This window comes from Pelodiscus sinensis, chromosome W (genome assembly GCF_052426305.1).
Source record: "Pelodiscus sinensis isolate ZL-2025 chromosome W, ASM5242630v1, whole genome shotgun sequence".
Classification (NCBI taxonomy): Eukaryota; Metazoa; Chordata; order Testudines; family Trionychidae; genus Pelodiscus; species Pelodiscus sinensis.
The window spans coordinates 8,955,096-8,976,704 of NC_143084.1; the positions used below are offsets into that span (position 1 = coordinate 8,955,096).

At 46.5% G+C, this 21,609-nt stretch overlaps 1 long non-coding RNA gene across 1 annotated transcript; it reads right to left on the reverse strand.

The window, feature by feature from the left end:
* Positions 1–794: 794 nt before the first annotated feature.
* Positions 795–21,387, reverse strand: LOC149520848 (uncharacterized). Its single transcript, XR_016348228.1, has 2 exons — positions 17,469–21,387; positions 795–13,942 (listed from the first exon to the last, which is right to left on the reverse strand). It is a non-coding gene; the product is annotated as an uncharacterized LOC149520848 (long non-coding RNA).
* Positions 21,388–21,609: the final 222 nt, after the last annotated feature.

Here is a 21,609-nt window from a genome sequence, read left to right on the forward strand (position 1 = left end):
CTCCTTTCCCCTTCATGTTAGCATCCCAGGGGCTCCTACCCATCAGTTCTCTGAGGGAGTCAAAGTCTGCTTTTCTGAAGTCCAGGGTGTGTATTTTGCTAATCTCCTTTCTTCCTTTGGTCAGGATCCTGAAATCTACCATCTCATGTTCACTGCTTCCTGGTGCCACCCACATCTACTTCCCCTACTAGTTCCTCCTTGTTTGTGAGCAGCAGGTCAAGCTGTGCATGGCCCCTGGTCACTTCCTTCAGCATTTGTACCAGGAAGTTATGCCCAGTTCTTGCACGTCAGTGACGAGAATATTAATGACTCAGCATTGATAACAGACACTGGACTAGTTGCATTGGCTTCATATAACATGAAAAATGAGCTAGAAGACATGTAGTGCCAAATAACCAACTGATAATACCTTAGGGTATGTCTACACTACCCTCCTAGTTCGAACTAGCGGGGTAATGTAGGCATACCGCACTTGCAAATGAAGCCCGGGATTTGAATTACCCGGGCTTCATTTGCATAAGCGGGGAGCCGCCATTTTTAAAACTCCGCTGGTTCGAACCCCGTGCAGCGCGGCTACACGGGGCACGAACTAGGTAGTTCGAACTAGGATTCCTAGTTCGAACTACCGTTACTCCTCGTGAAATGCTGGGGGCTGGATCTGGCCCCTGGGCCTGAGGTTCCCCACTCCTGCTCTACATGCTTGCAAGTTCATTTTCCCGCTACTGTTCACCTAGACCCAATGAAAAAATTATAGAGGGGGATTTTTAAAATAACCATTCTTATTCAACATCAAAATCAATTAACATTTTATTTGGAGTAATGCCTGATCTTCCAAACAGGAGTGGATTTGCATTGCTCTGATGTACTTTCCAACTTCTGCCAGTTTATGCTGGCACAGTGATACTCTCCCAAGTTTTGTTACAGAATTTCAATCAACAGGCATGAAAACAAACTTTAATAATCATGTTTTTATTAAGGACTGAATTATATTGTGAATTGATATCATGGCTTTCATCCCAAAGGGCCTCACAGTATCAACTCCTAACTAGCTACCCTGAAAACAGCAGCCAGGAATATGGCTGGCAGACATGCACCAGGGACTGTGGATTTTTAAACCAAGGACATCCAGGCATACACTTATTCTTACAAACTGTGCCATAGGATTACAATGCCTATTCAAGTCAGATAGATGGATGCTCACTCTTGGACAACTACTGCACTATACTCAGTTTATTACCTCAGGAATGATGTATCCTGTTGGTATTTGACTGTACTGTATTGTTTCAGAGGCATATAGGTATTTCCAACCTGATGCTCAGACTAGCATTGTTAAAAAGCAAGATCCATCATCACATTTTCAAATAAATCCAGACTCCAATGTTATACAGAATCTTACATGGCTCACATTTTCTTATATATGCCATATAAGAAACCACACAGGTCTTAAGAGGATGGTGGAAGATTAATGAGAAGACTCAAAATGCTTCTCTCCCCCCAGGTACCACTTGTATTTAATTCTGGTGCCTCTTTTGAATTTGTCTATTCCATCTTTGTGTCTTCTATGAAGTGCTATGCTAATGACAATCACTTCCTGACTCATAACACATTCATGAAGGCAATCAAACTTACAGCTGGTATTAGTAAAATTTTGGTAGAAGATGGAAGAGTTGCAGAAATCCTCTAGTATGTTTTTACTTTTATTTTGTCTCACGGAGTTTCACTATTTTCTCAGATCATCTCAGCCAGGAGGATTCAATATAAAGTATTAAGTTCTTACAATAATTCTTGCTGTATAAACCTAAGGCTGTTCTGTGCCCACCTCGGTCTCCCAAAAAGAAAGCATTCCACATGCCAAGTTCATTTTCATAAGGGAAGACACATTTTCTTTTAAAGTGGACAAATTTCCTGCATATCAATTTGAGGAGCGAGACTACAAAACCATCTGGGTAGGATTAGTTCGCTATGGGGCAAGACTTGAGAGATTTCCTCCTACAGTCAGCAGGACACAGCTACAAGTTTGTCTACTCATCACAATACTAGAGTACTATGCCAAGCTCTATCTGTCCTATCCTATCCCGTTTTTTGGGGTTTTCTTTCTTTTTGCTGTATTTTGATAGCATGCTAGTAATGCAAGGGCCTACAGAGTTAAATTTTTTGTATGACTGCTTTAGCAGAAATATGGTAGCTGATAAGTTAAGATGTGTGTCTTATTTTTCAAGATATGTATTAGGCAAGAGCTTTTGCAGTTAGCTTGACAGGCTATTACTTAATTTTGATCAGAACCAGTAAGCATAATCTGCCAACTTCCACCAACTGATTTTTCTTACTTCCACAGAGATAAAAAGTGCTAGATTTCCTGGATGTAACCGCAGGTTCCCGCTCTGACTGTTCTGGGATTTGGTCCAAAAAAAGTCACTCCTCTCATATACATATTTATGGGCTACCCCCATATTTTTTCCCAATCAGGTATAGGCACCCACAGAAATCTTAGTGTATCAAGCCCAACTTTGGGCAAGCGGTTGAACATCCGGGACATTTTGGCAGCAAAAGGGTAATATAGGTCCAGGAATTAGGGAAGTTGAGGCTGCTGCAGCTGTCGCTGACAGAGCATCACCAATATTCTCTTGAGGTCAGAAACTAAACACTTATGTCTATTCTATCTTTATATTTCTATCTTGTTTCTTGTATTTTGTTTAAGTCTTGCTTTCAGGTATTTCATACTCCACCTGCTCCAAGGCCTTTCAGGCAAAGGGAGGCTGGTCCTTCCATGCCCAGCCTTCGGGGAGACTAAGATCCTGTGGGTATGAAATGCTGTTACATAATTAGTATCGGTATACTTAAATAAGTGTTAGTTTGATTTTGTTAATGCCATCTGGGGAAGAAATCCAGTTAATCTGTGTTCTTACTGCCATATTCTTTGTGGTTTTTGTAGTTATTCCTGTGGCAATAAAATTGATTTTCATTGCATTTCCTGATTTAAAGTGTGACTGCTGTCGATTGTCTACGGACCCTCATAGAATCATAGAACACTAGAACGGGAAGGGACTTCGAGAGGTCATTGAGTCCAGTCCCCTGCCCTGACAGCAGGACCCAGTACTGTATTTTTTATTACAACATTCAAACCAATGATCAGCCAGTAACCATAACACAGAGTAATTACAGAGCTGTTAAACTTGGCAATGAAAATTTAACCAGCTGGCAGAATCAAAGTAACTAATATTTAAATATTTTGGCTTTTTATTCCCAGCAGCAGAGGACACAGATGACTGAAGTTTGTTTTCAGAGAGACAGCATGTGTGAAAATATGTTGATGAAAGGAACAAGGAGAAGAAATAAGATTTGTAATAGGGAGCTCAGATTTCTCAACAAGACACTTGGGAGAAATGAGTGAAACGGTATCAGTCAGCCCGCCCCCCACAACATTGATCAACCAAAATTTATGGCCTCCACCGAAGCTGCACCCAGCACTGTGGACTACACCCCCGCCCCCGTACACACTGCCATCCCAAGAGACTTTGGGCGTGGAGTCCAAGCCCCCAAGGCAAAAGGAATGAGCTGTTTCAGGGGGTGAAGTACCTGAGCAGAAAGGCAATGGGGGAAATAGAAGAAGGATTTTCTAGGCAGGGCGGAGAAGGGCTTGGGGTCCGCAAGATCTGGCGCCTCCTTCCTACCTTAATCATGTTATCCATTTCGTGATCCTCGGACATCCTCTTCCCCCACAGAGCCCTGGGCTGAACGTGGAGAGGAGACAGGGAATCCCGCCTGCCGCTCCCCAAGGAGAAAGAGGAGCAGGGTAGGGACCGCTATGTAGTGGGGGAGCTCAGAGAACATGAAAAGGGAGAGGGAATCATTGACGGAAGAGCCAAAGCGACTCGGGACAGCTGGATGCGAGTGGGGGCATGAAGCCAAGCCGGCACTAAGCGACAGACAGTCCCGGAAAAGCCTTTGCGTCGCCTCATCCTCGCACAGCCGGGTCAGGGGCGCTGGGAGAAGCGGGTTGGTTTGTAGATTGCTGCTCCCTATCAATCAGACTGTTACTTGGGGAAAATTTAGGGTTACTACGCATGGTCAGACGTACGGAGCATGCCCAGTAGCTCAGCTGAAGCACCTGCCATTCACCCTACCCACTCTATGTATAAGATTCTGCTGACTACATTTTACAGGGGTTAAAAAAAAAATAAAGACAGAAAAGGAGCTAAATAGAGGTACAGGGGGAAGCAGCTGCAGGCAGGGTTAGAATCGGTGCTGGAGGCAAAATCAGGGCAGCGGTGGGGAAGCAGCTGGTGAGCTCTGCTGCTGGAGGGACAGGAGACAGAATACTGTAAAACAGTGTTTCTCAACCAGTGAGTGGTACGAGTACCCTTGGGGTATTCGAGAGAAGTCTGGGGCATACGGCAATACAACTGAAACTTGGAGAAAACTGCAGTTTTGTTGTAAGTTTTACAGCGCTTTACTATGTTTGTACTTTTTATACCCACAAATTTAATCACCCACCCAACTATGATTAAGTTGTTTAAACAAATGTGTTGCAATGATAGAAAAAATGTGTGTCAGAAAACTGTAGGTACTAGGGGTACTTCTAATTTTATTTTTTTGTTAAGGGGGTACTTTAAGAAAAAATTGAGAAACACTGCTGGAAAACATCCAGCATTTGAGGGAGTGTGCAGCACATTGAGTATTTAAAAGACTCTAAGTAGTCCCGTCCCCCCAGCATTTAGGAAGCAGTCTGGAAACCTACATAAACAGTGGTCAGTGCTGAGCCCCCGCTTGTAACTACCACCAGGTGGATTTGACCCTAGGACCTCTAAAGCTTAATATAGGCACTTCTACAACTTGAGCTATAAAGCCAACTAGCTTTGAGTCTAGGTTGTATAGGTCTTTTGATCTTACCTGTTGCTGTGGTCTAGGTGCCACTGCATGGGACAATGACCCACACTAGGGCTACGTCTATACTGTAGCCTTCTTACAGAAAAGCATATGCAAATGAAGCACAGCACGGAATATTGCTGTGCTTCATTTGCATACCTAATGAGCCGCCATTTTGCGCAAAAAGGAGCCCTGTAGATGGCTCCTGTTTGCGCAACCCCCCCCCTCTTGCACAACAGCTGTTCTTCCTGCAAAAAATTAGGAAGAATGGCTCTTGCGCAAGAAGGGGGTTTGGCGCAAAAAGGAGCCGTCTACACAGCTCCTTCTTGCACAAAAAACCCCTCTTGCGCAGGAGCCGTTCTTCCTGAAAATAAGCGGCAGAACGGCTCCTGCACAAGAGGGGTTTTTTTGCGCAAGAAGGAGAAGTGTAGACAGGTCCTTCTTGTGCAAAACCCCCTTCTGTAAAAATGGTGGCTCGTTAGGTATGCAAATGAGGCAGGGATAGTCATCCCTGCACCTCATTTGCATATCTTCTTACGCAACAACACGCAGTATAGACATAGCTTCAGTGTTTAACATCAGCCTTTGCCTCCGTTTCCCCAGCCAGCTCTCCTCAGTGGCTATGTCTAGATTAGCATGATTTTCCAGAAATGCTTTTAACAGAAAAGTTTTCCATTAAAAGCATTTGCAGAAAAAGAGCGTCTAGATTTTGCGGAAAAGCATCTGTGCCAATCTAGACGCGCTTTTGTGCAAAAAAGCCCTGATCGCGAAAATGGCAAACAAATCTCAGCTGTCTACACTGGCCCTTTTGTGCCAAAGGGACTTTTGCCCGAATGGGAGCAGCATAGTATTTCCTCAAGAAGCACTGATTTCTTACAGTAGAAGTCAGTGCTTTTGCGGAAATTCAAGCGGCCAGTGTAGACAGCTGGCAAGTTTTTCCGCAAAAGCGGCTGATTTTCCGGAAAAACTGGCCAGTCTAGACACAGCCTAAAGGTTTATTAATAAAGGAAAGAAAAGGTTGAGAGTAAAGTTAAGGAGAACACATTACATGCACCAATCACCAAGTTCTTGATGCAGGCTCTCAGCAGAGATGTTACAAAACTGGCCAGTCTAGACACAGCCTATCAGTATGTTGACATGAAGTCTCATAACAGTTAACAAATTTGTCTTATCTGCTGCTGTGATTCCCTGAATTGCAGTCTTGGGCTACGTCTACACTGCAGTGTTATTTTGGGATACTTCCGGTATCCTGAAATTGCTATTCTATATCTTTTGAGCGTGCCCATTATTTTGAAATAGCGTGGGTTCGCTATTCCAATGTCATTGTAAACTTCATTCCATGAGGAGTAAGATTTTTTCAGAATAGCACGTTATTTTGAAATAAGTGCTGTATAGACGGTGCCAAATTTTGAAATAAGCTACGCAAATTGCATAGCTTTTTTCGTGTGCTGGGTGCAGTGTAGACGCACCCTAAGGATGCGTCTACACAGCAACGTTATTTCAGAATAATGTCCATTATTTCAAAATAACTATGTGAGCGTCTATACAGCAATTTCGTTATTTCAAAATTATTTGAAATAACGAGCGACTTATTTCAGCGTTGGTAAACCTCATTCTACAATGAATAACGCCTCTTCCGAAACAGCTATTTCTAAATAGGGGGTGTGTAGACAGGGCAGCTGCAGTAATTTCGAAATAAGGGGCCTCCAGCCCTTCACAAGGTGCCCTGCTGGCCCTTCTGTCCACATGCATCAAAACTCTGTAGTCCCCACTTCTGCTGGAGCCCTTGAAGCCGCAGCCCCAGGGGAAAGGGCTTGTGGCATGCAGCAGGACCTGACAGCCCAGAGCCACCCAGCAGCTGCCACTGCTTTCCTTTGGGCCACAATGAGCCAGCCTGCTGCTCCCACCAGCCCTCCACTGCTCCCAGGGAGCAGTCAGACAGCTCCCAGGAGCCTGCCAGGAGCCAAAAGAGATGCACGCCTTCCTGGTCTGGTGAGGAGATCCTGGACCTCATTGAGGTTTGGGGTGATGAGACCAACCTCCAGGGTCTCTGCACCAGGCACAGGCACAACGACGCCTATGGCTGCATGGCTGAGAGCCTGGCCAACAAGGAGCACATCCGCATTGAGGAGCAGGCATGTGGCAGGGTGTGACGATGCATCAGGGAGCCCCTGACCCTGCACCCCCGACCGCAGCCAGATGTCACTCTGTCGGCCAGTAGAGTAGGAGCTTTTATTGGTTCTCAGAGATACAGCGCAGCACAGGCTCGATGTTGACATAGGAACCAGGGCAGACAGCCTTAGTCCTCTTGGGGGGGAAAAGGGTTCACAGGCCCCTGAACCCCCTGGCCTGGACTTAGTCTGCTCTCTTCATGCTTCCCCCAGCCAAGACTGCCCCTTCTCCCAGCCACCAGTCACGGTACTGGATTTTAGGGGGAGCAGCCAGGGCAGGGGGGTTGCCCCACAATCTATACAAAGGGGGCCATGTGAGGTGTCAAATGAAAGCTTATGCTCTACTGATTCTATGTATCCTACTCACGTACTTGTTCATAACTCCACATACTGACATCATACATGGACTCTGTGCTGGTACTGTGAATGTTCTCTGTCTGAGACAGAGCAATGGGCCTGGACTGCCTGCTGTAAAGAACAATTGTTCAGTCAATGACTATGCTAATTAGCAGAGCCCCAAGGACAATGGCTCTCAAGGTGCTGTTGGGATTTTGCGGTTCCCAGAGAGTCAGGTGCTGGGCAGAATCAAGGGTCTTCAATTCAATTCAATTCAATTCAATACAAGACTTTATTCAATGTGCACAAAGGGAGAGCCCCTGGTACTAAAATCAGCCAGAGCCCCTCGAGCAAGGAGCCCCTCCCCTTGCTGTTTTATAGCACATGGTTACAGGTTACATAACACAAACTTCTAAACCAATCAGATTCAACCTTTCCATATATGGCTTTGTTTGTCACATGTCCGCACCTCTCCACTCCACATGCCGAGCTCACCCCCCTCCCCTTGGCCTCCCCCAGACTGTTGCTAGGGCGGTGAGCCACAGCATGCCTCTCCATGCATACCCTTCAGCTCCCCCATTTGGTTTTGGGGCTAAGAACAATTCTTAGACACCACTTCCTTGTATTTATTAGGAGCTATAATTGACCTTATCAACACTTAATTGCAGTTTTGGTAACAGAATTAAACAATACATTCAACCTTTAATACATAATGGTATCTACACTAAAAGTAAGTCCCCATATCCATTGCGAAAACACAACTGAAATCCATCCCCAGGGAATCTCTGTTCCCACAATAGCAAACTCTTCTATCCACGGAATCACTGTAATTGCCTTACCACTTCTTTCATAATATCTTCCACAATAGGAAGAACGAGATGTTCAAGCCAGGCTTACCTTCCAAAGCTAAATACCCAAATCCACACCAGGTAGTGGAGTCTTTCTTCACTGTTATAGCATCCATTAAATTAAACGTTACATGCACCATTAAGTCAGGTCCCAACATTTGAGATAGGGCTTGTCCTGACTCCATGTTTCTTATATGCAAAACCCATCCTCCCAGGATGGAACATTGGTCCCATGGGAAAGCTATATAGTTATCTCCAGCCATTATTACATACTCAGCTACACAGGTGTCTATGACATGAGAATGGGAGTGGGTGGAAGGGCTGAGCCTCCAATCCAGGAGACCAACCCACAGGAATTAACACCTCTCCAAAGATGGAATAATCATTCCAAAATGCCCATTATCAATAGAGACCACTCCCCTGCCATCATGCAAGGTGAAGACATTCAGTCTTTGAGAACTGCGGCTCTCACCCAACAGGGCACCTGTGACACGAGCAAGTCTCCTATCAGGGCTACAACTTTCATGTTAACACCATGCCAGTATGATAACACCATTCCAGACCAATGCTTGCTCAGACATTTTAGTAGTTTTTAATAGATGGCTGAGTACGACAGTGAGGAACTAACCAACTATGTTGCTGAGTTAAGGTGATGTCTAATTAATTAGACATGAGCCCTATTCTCACCACAATAAACTGTCATCCCTGCTACTAACAAATTTTCAACCCAGTCCCTATTATGAGATTTGATAGCTTGAGTAATGGCATTTACAACTGATCCAGTGGCTCCTCCCCAGGTGATGTAGCCAGACAGGAACCCCCTCCTTGTAACATCCATTTTTGCTTGCCTGGAGCATCCAGGGCACACAGAGCAGAAGGCCCAGGCTGTGTGACCGTGAATAGCTGTAAACAGAGATATGCCAATTGCTGACTAAGAGGCTGCCAAGGAGTGCCCTTGACTCAAACCCATATTGATACGAACACACAGCCGTCCGCGGGGGGAGGAATCTCTCGCCCAGTAAAAAAAAATGTCTAGTGCTCACAATTTAGTTCTCTCTCTTGCAAGTGTAAATTAACTTGAAACTTGCTTGTAAGAACTGGCGCCACAAAACGGACCAGTACAATTCGGCATCTTAGGGTACGTCTACACTACAGAGTTAGTTCGAACTAACTTAGTTCGAATTAGTTAATTCGAACTAAGCTAATTTGAACTAACGCATCTAGAACTAAAAACTAGTTCGAATTAGCGTTTTGCTAATTCGAACTAGCATGTCCACATTAAGTGGACCCTGAGCAGGGCTTAAGGATGGCCGGAAGCAGTGCCGGCAGGGCATCAGAGGAGGACTTAGAGCATGGAGATGCTGTCTCAGGCTAGCCGCGGGCTGCGCTTAAAGGGTACCGACCCCCACCCCGGACACACAGTTCTAAGGGGTGCCCCGCTTGCAAAGAAGTTCTGGCTTGGAGTGCCCGGAGTACCCACACTGGGCACATCACACCACTCGACCATCAGCCCGGCTGCACTTGCCACAGGCTGCCATCTGGGGAGAGGGGGCAATCGGGGGGGCTGCAGGAGAGCTTCCACCCCCAGAAGCCCGCAGAGCCAGCCCAGTCCTCCCCATCGGGGGCTCGTACCCCATTCCTCCCTCACCTCCTTCCACTTACCCTTCCCTAGCCCCCCTTCTTATTGATGTACAAAATAAAGATAACGTTTCTTCCAACATTGACTCTGTCTTTATTGAACAAAACTGGGGGAGACTGGGAAAAGGAGGTGGGAGAGGGGAAGAGAAAGGCTGGGAGAGGGGAGGGCAACTAACATGATCAGGGGTTGGGAACAGGTCCCAGATGAAGAAAGGCTACAGAGACTGGGACTGTTCAGCTTAGAAAAGAGGAGACGGAGGGGGGACAGGATAGAGGTCTCTAAAAGCAGGGGTTGGGTGGAGAGGGTGCATTCATAAAAGTTCTTCCTGAGTTCCCATAAAGAAGGACTAGAGGACACCAAAGGAAAGGAATGGGTAGCAGGCTTCAAACTAGTAAGAGAAAGTTGTTGTTCTTCACAAAGCAAATAGTTAACCTGTGGAACTCCTTGCTGCAGGAGGCTGTGAAGGCTACAACTAGAACAGAGTTTAAAGGGAAGTGAGATCAAGTCATGGAGGTTGGGTCCATGGAGTAGTCTTAGCCAGGGGGTAGGAGTGGTGTCCCTGCCCAAAGTTTGTGGAAGGCTGGAGAGGGATGGCACGAGACAAATGGCTTGGTCACTGTCTTCGGTCCATCCCCTCCAGGGTCCCTAGGGTTGGCCGCTGTCGGCAGACAGGCTACTGGGCTAGATGGACCTTTGGTCTGACCCAGTACGGCCATTGTAAGCTCAGGGCTCAGGGTCGGGGGTCTCAGTGGACCCCCTTGATTTTCATGCACACCTGCTCTTGGGTGGCCAGGCTGGCAGCTCTCCTGCCCTAGCCGGCCACTTTCCTGTGCCTAGTGCGGAGATCGTGGATGAGGTCCACGATGTCCGCACTAGCCCAGGAAGGTGCCCGCCTCTTGCGGTCCAGGGCAAGCTCCCGGGAGCCGCCAGCCTGGTCCCGGGAAGAGGGGGTGGGCTGGGGGACATCGGGTGGGTGGCTCTGTGCCGTGCCAGGTGCAGGGTCTGCTGGCTGGGTGCTGGCAGGCTTGCACCCGGCACGGGCACCGTAGCCAGCCCGTGCCCCTTTAAGGGGTCCGGGGCCGGGAGGGGGCATAGAGTTTCCCTGGTGTTGGCCAGAGTGGCCACCAGGGAAACCTGGGGAGGGCTAGCCTCCCACTAGTTCGAATTAAGGGGCTACACACCCCTTAATTCGAACTAGCTAGTTCGAACTAGGCTTAATCCTCGTAAAATGAGGTTTACCTAGTTCGAACTAAGCGCTCCGCTAGTTCGATTCAAATTCGAACTAGCGGAGCGCTAGTGTAGCGCCTATTAAAGTTAGTTCGAACTAACGTCCGTTAGTTCGAACTAACTTTGTAGTGTAGACATACCCTCAGATAAGAAAGAGGATACAGGCTCCCAGGGGTATATAGATGGGTCTAGCAGCGCATTTTCTCTGAGTGTCAATCTACCATCTATCTGCTGGTCGGGTTAGGTGTTTGATCTCCCGAGGTTCCAAGGGGACGCCCACCTCGTATTCGTCTTTCCTAGGAATTGAGAGACCGGCCCTGGCCTGACACGCTGGAGTCGAGAGGCACAGAAAGGGGTAAAAATTGTACCTGGATGTGGTCCTTTGTCTTAAGTGTACACATAGACTTAGAGCTCTTTAAAGATTAAGCTGTCACTTGGTACCATTATTTCTATCTTTACCTTTTTCCTGTAATCATTTTTAAGACCTATTATATATATATATATATATTTGCTAGCATTTAAGAAATAGAGCAATAGCCATTGTAACCATATGATTTATAAGCTTCTTTAATAAACCTGTAACTGTTTAAGCTTTAACCTGACTCCTCCAGTTGCTGTAACAGAACCAAGCACAATTTAAAAGAACTTCAGCCGGTCATAAAGGGACAGACATAGGGAGAGCTTGGGCGTTTGGATCTGTGTCACTCCCAGGTGACAAGATCCGTTGGGGCACCTTTTCAGCCTTCCCCAGGCTGCCCGCTGCGAAGGAACTTTGTGTTCTAGCAGCTAAAATCTAAGGTGTAATAAGCTCTTCCTATATAACGGGGCATCTGTTGGCCTGCTGGCCACCCTCTGCGATGGGACCCCGGTCCTAGCAGTAAAGACACAGACGTTAAACCTTTTCTCGGAAGCACACACACACACACACACTGCCCTGACCGTCGGCTGACAGGTGACTACATCAATAAAACACTTAACAATACTGAGAATGGCCCTCAAGGAGTCCATAGGGTAAACAGAGATTATTGTGCCCTATGTTGAGTGTCACCCTTGTATACTTTTACTCGTGACAGGTGCACCCAAACTGGAATTCCAGTGACCCGGGCCGCTGAAGGAGTTACCAGGAGAACTATGTGAGGTCCAGTCCAGGCTGGTTCAAAGGTTCGTTTTCTATAGGCTTTCACCAGTACTTGATCACCGGGCTGCACCTCACATGTGTCCTCTTCACTAGCCTTTGGGTCTGGTTCAGTTCGGGGGTCCTGTGAGACACACTGAGATAACAATTTGCAATATTCAGCAAGCTGGTCACCCATGACATACAACTCCCCCACTCCAATGCACAGATTTCCTGGCGTCCTCATCGCCCGCCCTGTCAGCATTTCAAAAGGAGATAAGGAATGTGTATTAGTAGGACTGGATCTCATAGACATGAGAACCACTGGTAAATTGGTGACCCAGTCTTTCCCTGTAGCAGAAAACACCTGTTTGGTTAGTTTGTTTTTAATGGTTCGGTTAGCTCTTTCTACTAATCCCGAACTCTGGGGATGGTAGGGACAGTGGAATTTCTGTTTGATCCCCAGTGCCATGCATACTGTTTTCATCACCTTCCCTGTAAAGTGAGTACCTTGGTCACTATCAATGAAACATGGAAATCCCCATCGGGGAATTATTTCAGTCATCAATATTTTAGCTACATCAGACGCAGTGGCCTTGGCCACTGGGAAAGCTTCTACCCACTTAGTAAAGTGATCCACGATCACGAGAACATATTCTTTCCCTCTGCACCTTGGCAGGGGTCCAATGAAATCTATTTGTAACTGCGTGTAGGGCTGTGTTGGTCTTGGCTGATGTCGCATTCTCACTTTCACTGTGGGAGCAGAATTACATTGAGCACGTTACACACCTCCTCACATAATCATGCACATTTGCATTAAGCTGAGGATGCCACCAGGTGTCTGACATCCGGTGGATCACCCTCCGTGCTCCATCATGTCCCAACATGTGATATATTTGTATCATAGTTCCCATCAGCACATTTGGTAACACTAATGTGTTTCCTGGGCCTCTCCAAGTGTTATCATCACACAGTTTTCCCCCATTATCCATCCATAACCACTTTTCTGCCCTTGGTGCAGAGTGTTGGATGTCCTGTAATTCAAAAAAGTTTGGGGTTTTTATGAGAGGCTGTGTTGCAGCAATCAATTGCATCTCTTTACCTTCCACTGCTGCTCGTTTAGCTAGTTTGTCTGCCCTTCGGTTCCCCTTACTATGAGGGTGTGTCCCTGTTGTGTGGGCCCTCACTTTTATCACTGCTAATTCAGTAGGTTTCTGCATGGCTTCATGAAGTTTCTCCACTATTCCCCCATTTTGTGTTGGGGATCCTGTACTCGTCAGGAATCCCCGATTTACCCACAAGTTAATATAATCATGTACAACCCCAAACGCATATCTAGAATCAGTATATATGTTTACAGCATGACCTTTCGCAGCTTCACATGCTGCAACTAATGCCTGCAGTTCTGCTACTTGTGCAGATGCCCCAGGCAAACTGCCGTGTGCCACCAGCTGTCCATCTTGAGTACACACGGCCCATCCTGTGTGTCGCTTGCCATCCACATAGAAGGAAGAACCATCCACGTATAGGCAAGGGGCACCAGGTATTTCAGTTTCTTTTACCAATGGAACGTCCACGGGCTCTTCCTCAAGGCAACAATGATGTGGGTGTCCCTCATCTGGGGTAGGCATGAGGGTGGCAGGGTTTAACGATGACGCTCGTTGCAGATGTACCGAAGGCATTAGCAAGCTCGTTTCCCATCGAGTCCATCTTGCCACATGGACTGCTGAGGATTTCTTCCCTGATAAAATAGCAAGCACAGCGTGAGGTACAACAATATTTACATCCTGTGAACCAATAAGTGGTGTGGCCTGATTTAGGGCCATAGAAGCTCCTTCCACTGCCTGAAGGCATGGTGGCATTGCTTGAGTGACAGCATCTAGTTTAGAAGAGTAGTATGCTACTGGGCGCTGTTTGTCCCCATGTTTTTGCGTTAACACTGCTGCCATATGTCCCTCACTGACATGCGTGTACAATGTAAAAGGCATTAATGGATTAGGAAGTCCCAATCCTGGGGCAGCACTTAGCCTTTTTTTTTTCAATGTGGTAAATGCCTGTTCACAGTCAAGTGTCCATTCAATTGCCTCATGTGGTCCACCAGCACCCTTCAGGAGATTATTAAGAGGCTGGACAATCCTTGAATAATTGGGGATTTGAGTTCGGCAGAAATTGAATAGCCCCAATACTTTCCTAACTCCCCTGACCGTAGTTGGTCGTGGGCAGGCATTAATAGCCTCAGTGCGGTCAACAGTTAAACGCCTGTACCCTTTGGATATTAGGTACCCCAGATATGATACTTCCTCCTTTGCAAGCTGAGCCTTTCTAGCATTACATTTTACCGCACTGTCTGCCAAGTGCTGCAGGGTCATTTCTAAGTCTTTCATGTGCATTTGGCGATCTGGTGAGGAGATAAGAAGATCATCAACATACTGTACAACACAAGAAGCCATGTCTGGCAGCTTTGCCAGCACATCAGCTAATGCTCTATGAAACAAAGTAGGTGAGTTATGAAAACCCTGGCTTAGGCGAGTAAAAGTATATTGCTTCCCTTTAACAGTAAATGCAAACCAAAATTGACTGTCAGGGTGCACAGGAACAGACCAAAAACCATTGCTGATGTCCAAGGCTGAAAACATTACGTGATCACTAGGTACAGTAGAAAGAATAGTACTAGGGTCTGCAACTAGGGGGGTGAGTCTGTCTGCATGTATGTTAATATTTCGATAATCAATGGTAAGCCACCATGATCCATTGGGCTTCTTAACAGGCCAGACAGGTGAATTACATTTTGACTGTATTTCTTTTACAACTCCTCTCTTTAACAACTCTTTGACTGTACTTTCTACTGCTGTCAGGGCCTCTGGCTTAATTGGATAGGGACGTGCGGGAGGGGGAGGGTTTCCTGTAATCACCACTGGTGGGACATTCATCAAACCACAGTCGAGTTTATCGGCTGCCCACACTCCCTCTGGTCCTGGCAGCTCAGGGAGCACCTGCACAACACACACACGTTCACCTGGAGAAGAACAGATCAGAGGCACATTAGCACTTGACTTTTGAGATGGTATTTGCAATGAAGGTGACTCACCCAGATTCAAATGACATCCCAATTTTCATAACATGTCAATTCCCATTATTGTACCTTCAGCTTGTTTTGGTGCATAATAAAATCGCCCCATCCAAAAACGTTCTTCTGTCTCGATTAAAAGGGGCTTTGTCAGATATGCTTTCATACTTGCTCCCCCCAACCCTGTTAAAGTAGTAAATTTAGAAGTCAAAGGTAATCCTGGAATATCAGTAATGGATACTGAAGCTCCTGTATCTATAAGGATTTTACACGACATGCCCCCAATCCTAGCATTTAGATACGGATGTGCAGATGAACCATACTGGCTCGCTGCAATGGGGGCCGAAAGCCCTTAATCAGATTTTTTCATGGAGTTGAGGATTTGTAGTAATTGGTCCCGAGACATAGTCTCAAGAGGGTCTTTACCCTTGTTACTAGGGCAATCTTGGACCAATGCCCTGTCTGGTCACACTTCATACACCGATCAGCTCTTCCACCCCCTTTCTTATAACATTCCTTTTTGTTATGGCCCAACATTCCAGTTACTACAATTACCACCTCCCACATTTGCTGCTTTAACTGCAGCAACAAAGTTATCTTCCAAACTCATGTTCAGTTTCCCTTTTCCTTTCTGTCCTCGGGTTTGCATTCTGTGCACCTTTCCTCCTGTATCCGGTTCCTGATTGTGTTTGCTAATGTTTGAAGCCCAAGTTAATAATTCAGCATAACCCGGAGGCTGAAAGCCAGTTTTCAGGGCTGCCTTATAAGGGCCACATACCCCGTCAAGTACCCCCTCTATGAATACAGCATCTTCATGAGTAACATTCTGTTGCCCCCCATACTGTTGATATAACTCAAACTTGTCTTCCACATATTTCTCAAATGGCTCATTTGGACGCTGTTTTCGGTTTGCATATAATGAGTACAACTTAGTACCTGGCCCCAAAGCCACTGTTACAGCCTGTCGGAAATTCCGCACTGCAGTCTCCATATCAGCTGAGGAGGCAAAAATAGCAGTTGCCCATGCAGAGTTATTAAAGCCACCAGCAATTCTACTCCAGGCTGTGCCAGGACATTTTGCTTTTACCATGGTGAAAACATCCAAAGCATGCAGGCCTCCCACTACCATCCGCTCCTGCACCTTTTCCCAGAAGGGTAGGTTTGGGTTATTAAGCTGCAAAGATGACAAGTCTTTTAACATGCTCCGCAAGTCAGATGGACTCATAGGAGTGTGCTCTAGGCGACTTTCAGTAGCAGGGTCCCCTTCCCCTTGATTAGGATTAGGGACAGTGTGCACTCTCACTGGAGCCATAAAACCAGACTGATATCCCCTCATTCCACATGTAGGGTCCAAAGGTGCTGAGGGACAAGATCTCTCTTCCTGCAAGGCTGTTTCTTTATAGTTTTTTGCTTCTGTTTGCAGTTTTTCTACCTCTGCTTCTGACTCTCCCACCCTTCCTTTTAGCGTATCACACTTTCTAACCAGCTGTTCATAATCAACAATTAAACACATACCAGCCATTTTGTCCTTCTCTTTACTGTCTTTTAACCCCATACACCAACAGGCAACATAATATGGATGTTTAGTTGGGTAATCAGCATGTGTTGGATATCCTTGTTTCAATGCCTTGTCATACTGAGACAGGGCAGATCTTATACCCAGCAACCTCACATCTACACTGAGGACATTGTCTTCCTCTGATAAATATTGTGGTTTATGCACAAAATCAGTGTTGCCCACCTGTAATGGGGGGTGGTCATCCTTCTTTCTTTCAGTCGTACAGCCAAGATATCTCAACAAGAAAACTAAGAAACTTACTGCTACAATAGTGATAAAAGCACTAATTAAACACTCTTCATATTGTGGATCACTAAATCCCTTCATCTTTCCCCCCCTTTTTTTTAACCTAAATATCCTCCAATCTCAAAATCTTTAAATACAATACTGTTTACAAACTAAAAATTTCCAATTAGGAGATCTGGGCCAGCCAACACATTAACTAGAGGTACTTATGGCTATACCTGCCCCTACACTAACTGTTGGTCCTTATGGCCTCTTTGATTTCCCACTTCAACAACACTTAGAGGAACTTACAGCTTAACCCGCCCCCACACTAAGTACAGTGTCTTAAGACTGCAACCAAAATGTTACAAAACTGCAACAAACCCCTTAAATTCTCCAACACCCAGTTTCACTTACTACAAAAAGGTGTGAGAGTCACCAGTCAGGTCAGGGACACACAACCAAATGAAAAATGAACAAAATCACCCTCTAACTTGATTGTAGGTCTTGATCCTGAAGGATATTTCTGACCCTGCTCGCTGCGCCAAGAAACTGTTGGGATTTTGCGGTTCCCAGAGAGTCAGGTGCTGGGCAGAATCAAGGGTCTTCAATTCAATTCAATTCAATACAAGACTTTATTCAATGTGCACAAAGGGAGAGCCCCTGGTACTAAAATCAGCCAGAGCCCCTCCCCTTGCTGTTTTATAGCACATGGTTACAGGTTACATAACACAAACTTCTAAACCAATCAGATTCAACCTTTCCATATATGGCTTTGTTTGTCACATGTCCGCACCTCTCCACTCCACATGCCGAGCTCACCCCCCTCCCCTTGGCCTCCCCCAGGCTGTTGCTAGGGTGGTGAGCCACAGCATGCCTCTCCATGCATACCCTTCAGTGCCCAATACACACCTGAGGAATGCATCTGGAAACCTGCAACCAATCAGTATCTAATGGCTGCTGGCACGTGACACAGGGATCGGTCACTTGGCCATGTGACCCACTCCAGCTTGGGAGGTACCAGGAATGGATATAAAGTGCCATGAGGCTGTCAAAGTCAGACAGGACTCACAGATTTGTCAGACCGCTCTGTTTATTCAGCAAAGCTGCTCTGCTAAATTCACCCAGAAAATATGAGTGCCATACAAGGTTCAAACCCCTTGATTTATACAGTCAAAAGAAAGCCAAAATTAACAGGATTAAGAGAGGGGCAAAACTTCACATAATTAGTGTGAGGCTAGTCAAGTATCTTCATTTCCACATCAAGCACACAGCAATCTCCTGTCCATATCTCCTTGGTTATCTCAATTGCTTTCTCCCTAACACCTAATGTTCCTTTTCCTATTAACTCTGGCTAGCACTCTGATCTGCATACCTACAAACAACATTAACATACTTTTCTTCTTCCTGTTCAGAGACAAACAGTATTCCTTCAACTTATTCAATTACAGCATAATTCATCTTTCTCTTACAGTATAATTCTTCCTACTTTCACAATCCCTCCTTTTGGTCAAGCCACGCCTATGACCAACAATTACTGGGTTCCACACATTAACCTTTCTTTGTCTCTCTGTTCATCAGTGATATTTAAAACCATCAGATTAGCACTCTGGTGAGGGATAGCTAGCTGTGTGACGTCTTGCACAGTTTTGGATACAACAGGAGATTAACTGAAAACATACAAAAATCATTAAGATCCCAAATAGGATAGTCAGGTCTCCCTGAAACAACCAGTTTCCTATGCCAGAGACATTGGACAAGTTACTTAGCCATTTCCACAGGGAACTTGGCGCTTCGTTGGGAAGGTATGCAATCTGCTCCAAGTGGCTAGTGTGATCTATTACATCATTGGTGTTGTCAGGTGTGTATATATACACACAACATTCTTTGCCAATGAGAGCACAGGTCCCTCCTTTTGCCGCCAGCACTATATCCAATGCCTGACGGTTTTGGAGGGTCACCTGTCGGATCGCTCCTGTTTCCTTGGCCAGGGCCCTTAAACTTTCTCTAGTTTCATTTACCATGATTTCAACTACTGCTTGTAACCTCAGAAGCCTTTTTGCATGATGTATTACTCCCCCAAATGGGATAAAGGAACCACCAATAGTCTCTTCCCAAGTTAAGGGGCTTATGGGATTCACATACCATTGGGCATCTAACAAGTCCCTTCTTTTTCGCCTAAAATTACGGAGGCGTTCTCGTGGGAAGGACTCTAACACTCGGCATTGTGGGAAAAGTTGGGCGGGATAACAGATACCTGACCAGTTAACTGGTAACGCGGTATAGGCTTTTGTCCCGCAGACCCACTGATGCCCTATCAAAGCTGGGAAGGGTCGGTTGCACCCCTTTGCCATATAGGTGTCTACAAAGGAGGAGTAATATCCCCCGAAGGGCGCACGGTGATTCTCCTTACGGGGAGTGGTGTTATTTGCATGGCATTGAAAGATTGTACTGTTCTCACTAGGGTGGCTGTAGGGGGAGCATGAGAGTGATTTCCCTGTTTGATCCCAGGTTGAGAAAAAAATTCATATCCCCATACCCAGTTCGTCATTCTCCAATCTTGTTTGAATAATCCCACACCCCATTGGTTACAATATGCCGGAGACAACTGCTCCTCCCCAGATTCAGCCCCGTCCCATTACACACCCAACACCAGTGACCTTTTCCCTCCTCCACACATCCATTTAGATACATTTATTCCCACTGCTTCCCAAGTGTCATTACTGTTCCATGTCTTGTTAAACGGATGAGGTCCTCTGGTGAGGCCTGGGGAATTAAGTGGGATTGCCAAGACAGGAACACCAGCTTGTGAGTGGGCTGGGATGTGGCTGCAGACCCAGCAATTAGAGATATTAAGGGCCTGAGCGATCCATACTTGCTGGTGGATAAAAGAATTGTCATTGTCATTGTGGATTCCCCAGACCTTAAGACACCAGTGGCTGAGGAACAGGCCCCACCAGAGGCACATGCTGGAGGCAAGACCCTTTTGGTTCTGACAACCTCAGCAGAGGGAACCGCAGTCACGGTTTTATGTCCGCCAGGCAGCAGGCGCTAGGCTCACTACTGCTTCTTCTTGGGCCTTCCTTTTGGTCCTCGTCTGCTTCAGGCAACCCTTACGTGAACGTAGGTTGTAAGGTATTGCAGGCTGTTCCTCTACGTCTTCTTCTGGACTCAAAAGTGACTCTGCGTGGTCCTGAGGCGATGATTGGTCCGCAGGGGCTGGTGCCTTCTTACACTGCGAAGCCTGTATCCATGCTGCGATGCCGGATAGCTTAACAGCCGTCTGGGTAGTGAGCAGCACCTGATGCGGGCCCTTCCACCGGGGTTCCAAGGCGTGTTTGATGGTGATGTCGTACGTAGACCCAATCACCTGTCTCGAGAGCGTGGCAGGCATCAGAGGTGGGTTCCGTCAGCCAGGCAGCTTGAACCTGTGAATGGAAGTGACTTACAGCTTGCATTAGTCCATTGCAGTACTGAACGAGTGTACCGTGAGTCAAGTTCAAGTCTGAGACTGGAGTAATGGTAGCCATTGTTCGCATAGGGCGCCCCATAACAATTTCAAAAGGACTTCATTTATGTCTTTGGGATGGGATGGATTGAATTTCCATAAGGGCCAACGGTAAGGCTGCTGGCCAGCTTAACCCTGTAGAGTAAACATTTTTTTTTTTTTTGCAAGCTTATTTTTTTTCCCCCACACCATTTCATTGTTCAACTGCACCTGCGCTCTGTGGGTGGTAGGGACAGTGCAGCAGGTGTGTGACGTGTAACACATGATCCAGGTGCTGAACAAGTTGTCCGGTAAAATGTGTACCCCGGTCACTGGACAGAGTGGCAGGAATTCCTTTGGCAGGCATAATATGATTTAACAAACATTTGGCAACAGACAGTGAATCAGCTTTGGGACACGGAAAGGCTTCAGTCCAACCCGAAAATAAGCATACCATAACCAAAATGAATTCATATCATTGACACTTAGGCATTTGTACAAAATCAAGCTGCCAATGCAAGAACAGTGCTTGGGGCAGGCCCCAGAACCCTTGAGCTACCTTTACAGGTTTGCCAACATTGTAGCTTTGGCAAGTGGTACAGGCGGCACAGTGGCGGGCTGCAAAAGAGCTGAAATGTGGGGCTCACCATCCTGCCTTAGTTACAGCAGAGAGCATCCCCTCCTTTCCGACATGCAAAACATCGTGAAGCAGGGCGGCCAGAGAGGGGTAGAGTGAAAAGGGGGCCACAAAGGCACAAGTAGGCGAGCGCCAAAGGGAATCGGGGTATAGAGAGCAACCCAGGAGTCTTTTTCCGCTTCTGGGGCAGTGTCTTGGAGCAGGGTGAGGTCAGAAAGGGACGGCAGTGCTACAGAAACAGAAAGGGAACCGAGAAACGCACCTGGGGAAGGTTCTATGGCAGCATTACCCTTGGCAACATCAGTATCTGCTGTGGAGTGGCCAGGGCACTTAACAATAGCTAATGCAGATGGGAGTGCATACAGGAGAGCAGCAATGTAGGGGCCATTCTTGATAGGGGTACCAGCAGAGGTAAGGAAACCCCGAGCTTGCCA